At 40.9% G+C, this 12,080-nt stretch overlaps 1 long non-coding RNA gene across 1 annotated transcript; it reads right to left on the reverse strand.

Moving 5' to 3' along the window:
* Nucleotides 1-1,568: 1,568 nt before the first annotated feature.
* LOC137320532 (uncharacterized) lies at nt 1,569-11,266 on the reverse strand. The gene is made up of 3 exons (XR_010962576.1): nt 11,193-11,266; nt 5,918-6,066; nt 1,569-1,658 (listed from the first exon to the last, which is right to left on the reverse strand). It is a non-coding gene; the product is annotated as an uncharacterized lncRNA (long non-coding RNA).
* Between the last annotated feature and the right edge of the window lie 814 nt (nt 11,267-12,080).

Raw genomic sequence — 12,080 nt, forward strand, 5'->3', positions numbered from 1 at the left:
AAAAATTTTACAATCATAGTTATATCTTCAGTTGGGCTATTAAAAAGTTACTGCACTGTTTGTAATGAATTTGATTCAGGTCAGGAATGATTCTGGTATGGATTCATTCCTGACCTGTAAAATGTGCAGTATAATCACCGTGGGTGTAAACACTCTGCTATCATACCACTAAAGAAACACACTGTGGCATTCCTATCCCATCAGATATTGTGATGTGGAGATGCCGGTGATGGACTGGGGTTGACAATTGTAAACAATTTTACAACACCAAGTTATAGTCCAGCAATTTTATTTTAAATTCACAAGCTTTCGGAGGCTTCCTCCTTCCTCAGGTAAATGTTTCCTTCCTCCTTCCTCAGGTAAACATTTACCTGAGGAAGGAGGAAGCCTCCGAAAGCTTGTGAATTTAAAATAAAATTGCTGGACTATAACTTGGTGTTGTAAAATTGTTTACAATAATCAGATATTGTGGTTACCTGGAATAAAATATTGCTCATACTTGCTATTGCCTTGTTAACATCCTCCCAGTCTTGAAACTGAATGTGGAAGCATTGAGCAGTCTATGCTTGAAACTGCCTGTTCAAATGGGCAGTCTATACTTAACACGTTTAATATTCCTAGAGTGGAGCTCAGTAAATCCAATTACAAATGGAAACAGAACCACAATGCATGGCTATTCACTGTGGGCTTGGCCACTGACCTCCATGTCTCCTGCAGTGCGTTGTTTGAATAATTCAGGAAATTTCAGTTAGAAGAGCTGCAGCACAACAAAAAACTCTACATTTCCAATCTTTTCTTTGTCCTGCTTTGATTCCCGAGTTATCTCCATATGAATCTGCATACTTGATCAAATACGGGACACCTTTCACTTATTTTCATTACCACATCTCAAAAATTCTTTCTCCATTCTCCATTGCTAACACCTCCACCTTCCATATACTTCCTCCATACACATTCTCTGTCTGCAATACTTTGGCTGCTCACAGCCACTTCTCCCCAGTCAAGTGACCATTTAGAAGGTCTCCTACTGTTTTCTAGTTATACTGAATGTCACTCCAGTAAATATGTCTATTAATCAAATAAAAAATTATAACAAAAAAGCATTTTCCATCAAAATCATTTTACTGCTTTTGCTTAACGGAATCCTTTTAGCTGTTATTTTGTTACGGACCACTTTTTGTTACGAATAAATGTTTGCCCCATTTACAGCCCAAACTGTACAGCATGTTCCATGACTTCTGTCATTAAGATTTACCAAACTGCAGTAAATTCAAATTCAAGCAACAAAGAATACTTACAAATATTTCACTGTGAATTCAGCAAAATGTTAGAGGATTAGGAGGTTTGATAAAGTTATTTTTCACAATGAGTAAGACCATGCATTACAGTGAACCCAGGATGCCATGATATCCTAAATCTATACATGTACACAGTGAGTAGCTGACTGGTTATATAATCTGCCTCCTTTTAAATAACTTGGATGCCTAACTGTCCTAAATTGGCATGATTGCATCTTCAATAATTAAGCACTGGATGGTATTTGCTGAACAGGAGGTTCAATTGATACCACAGATTTCTGTCTCTTTGTGTCATCTTCAAGAAAGCTTTGCATCAGCTTTCTTTTGCTTTCAAGTCTCTGGTTCCATTCTTTGATGAGTCTGCAAGTAGAACACATTATACTTAGTTCAGTGTATTATATGTGCAGTATTCTTGATTGTTTTCCAATTATTTGGCAAAGCTTATTTATTCCCTTGGGCAATACTAAGCCTAACAGTTAAAGACTGTGGGGGTAATTTTAACTTTTGTCGATAGTGTAAAACAACCAATATCAGATCGGCCGCCCATTATACACCTCTCCTGATTTTCATTTCTATTGACTTCATCCTCTACAATCCTAAAGGTGTGGACTTTTGCTGGAATAAGGGCTCATGGACTCTGGCACTTGGCTGGTACCTTACCCAACTAGCCATTCTTCACATGTGAGTCCAGACAACAAGTGTCGGTAGGTAATCCTCATCCTCATCCACAATCCATACTTGTGCACTTCCCAGCAGAGGCCATTGGATAGGTTTTCTCCTCCATAGAATGAGGGCACTGAGGCCAATTGTAGACTTACAGCTCCTCCACAGCTGAGCACAGACCAGGAATTGAAAATCACAAGTCCAGTGCTATTCAACAAATTTCTGGGAGTATTCTCAGGGTCCGGAGAGAGCATTATACTGACTTGGTGAGTGAGCCAACAGGCCATAGTAAGGACCAACCTGCATGAAGAATGGGAAAGCCTGTGGAATGTGCTTCACAGATAGAAGGCTTCAATTAACCGGTTCATTGGGAGGAAGTGGACTCCACAAAGCTCTGCCTAGCTAATGGCAGGACACTGGGTATGAACAGGATTCATATCAAACTCTTAAAAACTGCTTCTGGCAAGGAGCGAGGGAAATGGCAATAATCTTAAAGATCAGTGTCAGGAATCACCTACCTCGGAATTTGGGACAGGATTGGATAATGGCTCTGCTCCACCACTCTTTCGGTGGCAGAACAGACATTGTGGAATTTGATGCCCTTTACCCCCATGTTTCCCGTTGTCCGTTTTGGAATTACCCTCAAATTGGTTGAGAATCAGTTCTAAAGGTCATTTTTTCTGGTTATTGTGATACTCATTAGAGTTTAACAAGAGACATGGTCATGTCATAGATACAGCCTCAGCCCAATCACACCCGATGAGATAATTCCAAGAGTTACATTTATCTCCACCCTTCTCTGTCATGCATTGGTGCTGAACAAGATGCTGAGCAGCTGATTTTTTTCCATATCATTCTACAAATGCCACTCCATAGCCGACTATTAGAAAATGCACAAGTGATCCAGATTGATTCTCCTTAACTTTGTTAATAGGTTAACCAAATCTGAGAACATGCTGTTTGGAGAAATGCTGGTGTGAGACCCCATTCGGTGGTTTTGGCTGTACACCACAGACCATCTATATTAGTTGAAAAATATTACTGCTGTTCCCTGATCTAATAGCTGGTGTCCAATCACTTCTCATTTCTCCTCTATAACAGAGTGTGGGACAAATCTAATCTCCACTTGCTTAATAATGGTTCAACCTTGGTTTAGGTTTTACACTAGAAACGGTGTAAATCTCAAGTCCAGGACAATTAAGAAACTTCTCAGGACCATCAGGGAATATGGATGCATCGCTCAAATGGATTATTGAAGATCAGTTACACAATTATCAATCACAGAATCATAGAAAGGTTACAGCACGGAAGGAGGCCATTCGGCCCATTGAGTCCACGCTGGCTCTATGCAAGATCAATCCAGCTAGTCCCACTCCCCCGCCCTATCCCCGTAGCCCCGCACATTTTTTTGTTTCAAGTACTTACCCAGTTCCCTTTTGAAGGCCATGATTGAATCTGCCTCTACCACTCCCTCGGGCAGTGCATTCCAGATCCCAACCACTTGCTGTGTAAAAAAGTTTTTCCTCATATCACCTTTGGTTCTTTTGCCAATCACCTTAAATCTATGCCCTCTGGTTCTTGACCCTTCTACCAATGGGAGCAGTTTATCTCTATCTACTCTGTCTAGACCCTTCATGATTTTGAATACCTCTATCAATAAACTACATTGCATTAGTTACACTGTTATCACTGCATAACCTGAGAAAGTTCAAAGTCAAAAAAATTGTTCACATTCTTTTATGCAAAATACCATATTTAAAACTGTAATAAACAATATTTTTTCAGCTCCCCAAGTAACTCTGTGGGCAAATGCAATGTGTGATGTGGTATTAATCCATACAAATGAAAAGGTCCCAGGCATGATTCCTGGTCTGTGCTGGTCTCAGCATAGGCCACACTTTGGGTGCCACAATTGGCATCAGTACCTTGGGCTAGCGAAAAGAAAACGAACAAGTGTTCCTGATTGTTATTTAGTAATCTGTGCTGTAAAATATGCACCGTGGGTGAGTCAGGACCACGTTTGCTGTGAAGCCCTCTAGGAACAGCCTAGCAAAAATGACTCTCTGGGCTCACACATGAAGATTGGCCAAATGGGTGAGGTATCCAAAGGCTGCCAGAACCATGGTACTGTACCCCGAGTTTTGAGGCCAGTTTGCCATTCCTAACTATAAATGGTAGAAAACATCTATGTGTGGACATCATGTAAGGACAGGATTGGGCTCAATATTTATACACTCTATGGTCAAATAGCCGCCAATACCCACTGTCCAAACTTCCACATTAAGAATGGCCTTTTGGAGGAGGTACAAGAAGACAATTGATCAGTCGTCATGTGTGAACCTAGATGGTGGGACCGATTTTCCGCTACCTGCTCTTGGGCATATTGAATGGCCTGGATGCAGTGCATGGAGGAAAATTGGGTGGGGGGAGGGGGATACACAAGGCCAGAAGGGAGCCCATCCGATTTTTTGTCCATTTAAATTGACGGACAGAAAATCAGGTGAGCTTGCTTACAGGCATGTGATCTTGTTTGATACATATTCCATTCTTATCCAATCCCAATGCGGCCAGTACATCTCCAGCAATGGCTTCTCTTCCCTCCCGTGCACTGTCACCTCCCTTGTGCCCATGGCATAATTGCTCTCCAGGTATACGGCCTACAGAATTGGTCCCATAGATACTTGTTCAACAAAATAAAGTTATTTGAAAAAAACAATATAAGAAGTAAGTGGCCCAGAGACAAATCACCTCCCCCACCCACCTCCAGTAAACATTTTGGGGTCGAGTTTCCGCTTGCTTCCATTCGTTATATCAGCACAATCCGGGAGGAATCCGCCAAACCAAAGCAAAAGATTGGGAATTTTAAACATAGGTGAGTTGTGCCCAAAACCACTTACGCTTGTGTATTCCTCAATCTTTTACACTGGTTCAAGATTCAATTCGCCTGAATCGGGCCCCACCCACAAAACTGTCCACGCCCCCAAGTTGAAATTGTGAGTTTCTGCCGATTGCGCTGGTTTGGGAAGGCTCTTCAAATTGCACTCGATTTCCTCGGCACACAGGCACTAGTAGGCACATTTTAAAAGATTTGTCACATCAAAATATATTAAATTTACTAAGAAACTGACTTGTGTACACCACTGAAACTATTAAATGGTTCAGTATCGTTTTTTAAGTCATTTCAGTGATTTTAAATCAGGATACTCACATGTAGAGGACTGGACACCCTTATTAAAAATGCTTATTTTTGGTGATAAGCCCATTTTCAGCTGTATTAATAAAACTGCACCAGGTTACCGCTCTTAAATACAACAAGGAATACCTTTTAAATGGAAAAAAAATAATAATTACGTTCTATTAGGCAGCTCAATTGCGCTGGTTCATGGAAGATTTTACGTTTGTGATTATGCATATGAATTTTAGCGGAAACTTGAAGCCTAACCTAACCAGTGCAATTTCAAACACATTTTGGGTGCGATTTCCCGATTGCGCCCAAAGCGGAAACTCTACCCCTCTGTGTTTCTGCAGTGACAAGACTAAGGTCAATCATGCAGCAGTGTAAAACATCATGGGGGTGAATTTCTCCCAAATGTCCACCATAACTTCAGCGGAAGGACTGCGGTAACCCTAGAAACATGGCGGAAATGCTGTTTACATAGTTTTTCCAGGGTTACCGCGGCTCTTCTGTCAAAGTTACAGCAAATGAGCAGAAGAACAACTGCAGAAATTCATTCTTGTCGATATGAACTCATAACCCATCATTCCATTGCAATTCACAGTGAGGCTTCATTGATTATTTTCATTAAGTTATGGCAATATATAAACTGACTGTAAATTATGGTCTAAGCCATAAGGACAAGGAATATTAGCAGTGAAGTGGTGAAACACATCTTCTAGATGTCAACCCTATGCTCTCTTGAATCACAATTTATTTATAAAATAACCAAACAACGCACCTACTAAGGGCACTCTTATTCAGCCTTATCCTTTCCTGCTCCAACCACTCCGTTTGCTTTTCAATTTTCTTCTCCCAGATAGTTTTCAGATCATATTTAACGTCAGCTGCTCTCTCCCGGTGGGACAAATAAGACAAATTGTCCATTTCCTAGAAGAAATAAGTACACTGTGGTTGAAGCTTGTGATGCAGTGACTGTGCATTGTAACAATTTTTACAGTAACTGGTGTTAGTTTTCTCAGGGTTCTACTAGCACAATTATAGTCCCTTTTTAATTTTTTCATGCCCACATTTATCAGTTTAAGGAATGGTGTGCTGGAAATGGTGAATCTTTTGCACCAAGTGACTGAGCAGTATTCCTAGTGAAATAAAACACAGATTAGAAGCAGCTTAAAGTTCCCTTAAATTCCAACCTCAGAACCGTATCCTTCACTGTAATGCACAATGCTAATTACTTCTTATACAGGCAGAGGTAGAAAATGAAATAATTTCTGGGAATTCATAAGGGTGTGTGTTCCCTAGTTTTGCAGGTGATAGTGAACTTGGATTTTTTTTGCCTTTTTGGTTTGATTTTGCTGTATTTAGTTAGGCTCTTATTCTTCTTTGCATTTCAGTGTTTCCATTTTTTTTCTTTTCGCACCTACCATTCAAGGTACACAACCATGATGTCAGAAATGATGGCAGATGTAGGGGAGGGATGCCCTGTCTCATTACCATATTTTTGAAGCTTTAATGAGGTTTGCAGAATGAACCTCCTGATTCCCCAATTTGCATTTTCGGACTCGCCCATCCAATTCCCCCCCCCCCCCCCCACCCCACCCCTCCCTGCCTTCCCACCACCTTTTAGATTCCTGTGCTTCTGTCAATTAGATTTTTGAGAAGTATTTATTCCAACTTCATTCTTAACCGTCTGATTTTCTCGGTTTGTGTTCCTGTATGAACTATTCAGAAGTATAATTTTAGAAAATGAAAATGTAACAGAAAATATGACTTTCTTCGAAATTAATAAAATCACTCCAGATATCAATGATTTAATTGCAACGTTTCCCCCTTCATTTTTCCACTACTTTTCTCCTCTCGTCTATACCCTGCTCTCCCTCTCTTGAGGTTGTTGATTCCCTGCTGGGGTAAGTTCCACAGTCAATCTAAGGTACCTTACTTAAATAGCCATTATAAGTGCAGCACAAACACCACAAGGAACATCTCAGCCAACCCCAATCCTGTCTTCACCTGATGTTCACATACACACCTCCAGTAGCGGGATACCAATCAGGAATAGGAACCCTGATCACTTGTTCCTTCCCTAATCCACAGGCACTGAGGACAACTCCAGCATACCAGCTGCTGCCCTAGCTAAGATCAGCTAATGCAGCACAGACCACAGACTGATCCTGGGTCCTTCTTGATCTATTGGCTCAGCTAATTAGCACCTTAACCAGCTGAACCACCAGGGGAGTGAGCCGATTGCAATTTAGGTTATGAGTTACAGAATATTCCATTGTTATTCCTAAATCATAGAATCATATAATCATAGAATGGTACAGCACAGAAGGAGGCCATTCGGCCCATCGTGCCTTGCTGGCTCTTTGAAAGAGCTATTCAATTAGCCTCACTCCCCTGCTGTTTCCCGATTGCCCTTCAAAATTTTCCCCTTCAAGTATTTATCCAATTCCTTTTTGAAAATTATTATTGAATCTGCTTCCACCACCCTTTCAGGCAGTGCATTCCACATCATAACAACTCGCTGCGTAAATTAGTTTTTCCTCATGTCACCTTTGGTTCTTTTGCCAATTACCTTAAATCTGTGTCCTTTGGTTAACAACCCTTCTGCCACTGGAAACAGTTTCTCCTTATTTTTCATAACCCTTCATGATTTTGAACACATCTATCAAATCTCCCCTTAACCTTCTCTGCTCTAAGGAGATCAACCCCAGTTTGTCTAGTGTCTCCGCATAACTGAAGTCTTTCATTCCTGGTGCCATTCTAGTAAATTTCCTCTGCACCCTCTCTAAGGCCTTGACATCCTTCCTAAAGTGTGTTGCCCAGAAATGGACACAATACTCCAGCTGGGGCCTGACTAGTTTTTTATAAAGGTTTAGCATAACTTCCTTACTTTTGTACCATATGCCTCTATTTTTAATTGTAAACAATCTTACAACACCAAGTTATAGTCCAACAATTTTATTTGAAAATCACAAGCTTTCGGAGGCTTCCTCCTTCGTCAGGTGAATGTCAGGAAATCCTTGAACCTTTCGCATTTATATTCAGAGAACAATACCTGGTGATTACAGATAATCATTAGATCTGCCCGTTGTCAAGGCAATTAAAGTGTTCAGACAGAGAGGTGTTACCTACAGGACCACCGAATATACAAACGGCCAGAACACAAAACAGAGAGAGAGGGAGAAACATCCGAAAGGAAGAGAAAGACTGAAAATGACCCGTTGAATTAAAAACAGATAACTTTTATTCGCTGGTGGGGTTACGTGTAGCGCGACATGAACCCAAGATCCCGGTTGAGGCCGTCCTCATGGGTGCGGAACTTGGCTATCAATTTCTGCTCGATAATTTTGCGTTGTCGTGTGTCTCGAAGGCCGCCTTGGAGTACGCTTACCCGAAGATCGGTGGCTGAATGTCCTTGACTGCTGAAGTGTTCCCCGACTGGGAGGGAACCCTCCTGTCTGGCGATTGTTGCACGGTGTCCGTTCATCCGTTGTCGCAGTGTCTGCACGGTCTCGCCAATGTACCATGCTCCGGGGCATCCTTTCCTGCAACGTATGAGGTAGACAACGTTGGCTGAGTCACAGGTGTATGAACCATGTACCTGGTGGTTGGTGTCCTCTCGTGTGATGGTGTTATCTGTGTCGATGATCTGGCATGTCTTGCAGAGGTTGCCGTGGCAGGGTTGTGTGGTGTCGTGGACGCTGTTCTCCTGAAAGCTGTGTAATTTGCTGCGAACGATGGTCTGTTTGAGGTTGGGTGGCTGTTTGAAGGCGAGTAGTGGAGGTGTGGGGATGGCCTTAGCGAGGTGTTCGTCGTCATCGATGACATGTTGAAGGCTGCGGAGAACATGGCGTAGTTTCTCCGCTCCGGGGAAGTACTGGACGACGAAGGGTACTCTGTTGGTTGCGTCCCGTGTTAGTCTTCTGAGGAGGTCTATGTGATTTTTCGCTGTGGCCCGTCGGAACTGTCGATCGACGAGTCGAGCGTCATATCCCGTTCTCCACATCATCTCTATTTTTAAAGCCAACGATCCCATATGCCTTTTTAACAGCCTTCTCAACTTGTCCTGCCGCCTTCAAAGATTTGTGGATGTACACCCTCAGGTCTCTGTTCCTGCGCCCACTTTGAAATTGTACCGTTTCATTAATATTGCCTCTCGGAATGTTGGCTTTTATTGCTAGGGGGATAGAATATAAAAACAAGGAGGTATTGCTGCAGTTATATAAGGTATTGGTGAGACCGCACCTGGAATACTGCATACAGTTTTGGTCTCCATACTTAAGAAAAGACATACTTGCTCTCGAGGCAGTACAAAGAAGGTTCACTCGGTTAATCCCGGGGATGAGGGGGCGGACATATGAGGAGAGGTTGAGTAGATTGGGACTCTACTCATTGGAGTTCAGAAGAATGAGAGGCGATCTTATTGAAACATATAAGATTGTGAAGGGTCTTGATCGGGTGGATGCGGTAAGGATGTTCCCAAAGATGGGTGAAACTAGAACTAGGGGGCATAATCTTAGAATAAGGGGCTGCTCTTTCAAAACTGAGATGAGGAGAAACTTCTTCACTCAGAGGGTGGTAGGTCTGTGGAATTTGCTGCCCCAGGAAGCTGTGGAAGCTACATCATTAGATAAATTTAAAACAGAAATAGACAGTTTCCTAGAAGTAAAGGGAATTAGGGGTTATGGGGAGCGGGCAGGAAATTGGACATGAAGCTGAGTTCGGATCGGTCAATGCCCTGTGGGTGGCGGAGAGGGCCCAGGGGCTATGTGGCCGGGTCCTGCTCCGACTTCTTGTGTTCTTTAGATTTGTGGTTGGGATCAGATCAGCCATGATCTTATTGAATGGCGGAGCAGGCTCGAGGGGCCGATTGGCCTACTCCTGCTCCAATTTCTTATGTTCTTATGTTCTTATGTTCTCATTCTTCATACGAAAATGAATCACTTCACACTTCTCTGTGTTAAATTTCATCTGCCATGTGTCTGCCCATTTCGCCAGTCTGTCTATGTCCTCCTGAAGTCTGTTCCTGTCCTCCTCGCTGTTTACTACATTTTCAAATTTCAATGTTTGTGCTTATTTCTTTTTAATATTCTATGCACCAATGCACTGAACAAAAATGATTTAAACTAAAAACCCACATTAAATAATGACAGAAACACTCTCTTGTCAGCCGTAAAAATATCAACAGTTAGAGTGATAGATACTTTTAAATATTTCCCCAAATAAAACATATATTTAATTAATACCACCTTATCCTTTGCAAGCACGGTTTCCGTGTAAGATTGATTTTATTTGTTAATTTGAACTTATGCTAATTTCTGAATTTTACACTGTCTCCCAAAGAGTATCCTGCAGACATTCACTGTATAAGTTGAACACCATTTTAATTCTTTATTTGAAACACAATTTGTTCATTCACAGATCCATGATAATCACATTTACAAGTGCTGTTACTTATCAGCAGTATCAGTTTAAATCATCATTACGTCTTAAACTAAATTCAGTTAAAACATCAGAAGGATTGCATGCTATTTCAGTTAGGCATTTTTTTTTGCTTTGAATTAGTACCACACTTAATTTGATAGCAAACCTGCACTTTAAAAAGTTACTATGCATTAAAATATATTGTATAAGTTTTATGACACACATTTAGAATTTTAGAAAATATTTTTACTGAATTATTTCATGTATTTACAATCCTGCAATTTGAAGTGCAGTCTCACTACATGATTTACTGTACACTTTAACTAGAACTTTGATGGATTTAATATGATGAAAGATTGGCTTAGATCAGCAGAGGCTTCCAGCTGAGAATATGTGGCAGTCATATTTGACACTCGTACTTAACAACAGTACATTTATTCAAAGAAGTTCTGACATCATACAAACTCAGTATAAATTGTTGGAAACAATTGTGATGCACTATAAATACCTCTAAATGTTTAAAGACATGGACACATTTTTGAAGCACAGTAATGAGATCCATAGAGAAATTAAGGAAGTTAATTTAACACAAATAAACAAAATAGCATTTTAAAATACAATTCACTTACCAAAAGTAGAAAAAAATTGTTCCTCTAGCAAAATGATTGTTCCTCGAACTGCGATGATGCCTATCTGTTTAGGGACGTAACCAGAATGGCTACTGGTCAACCTACACCAGCAACATCTCTTTATGTTGTGTCTCCGCCCTGTTTATATGAGAGCTGGTGACAAAGTCTATTTTGAATAGAAATCTGGGATCAGAGGGCTTGTATCATTCCATGCATTTTGTAGTATAGTATGTGTAATGACATTATAGGCTGTGGGCTCCAGAACCATCACCCATGGGGTGGGATAGTTGCTGGCAGATGTCATTAAACTCCTGCAAGCCAAACATAACTTGGCTGAGATGGAACGGATATTTCTTTGAAAAGCACATCATTCACTTCAGTCACTTGCTCAAATTTGCGTTTGGCACTAGCAGGAACTATAAGTGTGAAATTGCTAGTAGAACAATTCACGGTGGAGTATCGCATTACATGGAAACTGGCAGAGAAAATAAATTTGATTCTTGACTCGTGATATCTTCAAGTAAGACTTCAGAACTTAACTGTTAAATGTCACGGGGTCACTCTTCAAAGCACTGCAACAGCATCCTTGTGCATGTCAAATTATGTTATTGATTCAAATACCCCAGTTGATTTGTAGCTATCATTTTAGTTCTTATATTTCTGTCACCATCACACGAGTGAAACGTGACACACCAAGGAAATTTGGTTTTCAATCAGTTTTCAGTTTGACTATCTTATAAGAAACACTGAGATGCAATTTTAAATTATATAGGACTAAATTTTATTTGTGTAAAAGATGAATATTCATGTACTAATTTGTTTTTCTCTTGTAGTTTTCCCTTCTTCTGAACATAGTGACTCACACTGTGTACAGTTTCGCAGGCCCCT

The sequence above is a fragment of the Heptranchias perlo genome, chromosome 4, assembly GCF_035084215.1.
Source record: "Heptranchias perlo isolate sHepPer1 chromosome 4, sHepPer1.hap1, whole genome shotgun sequence".
NCBI classification, from domain to species: Eukaryota; Metazoa; Chordata; class Chondrichthyes; order Hexanchiformes; family Hexanchidae; genus Heptranchias; species Heptranchias perlo.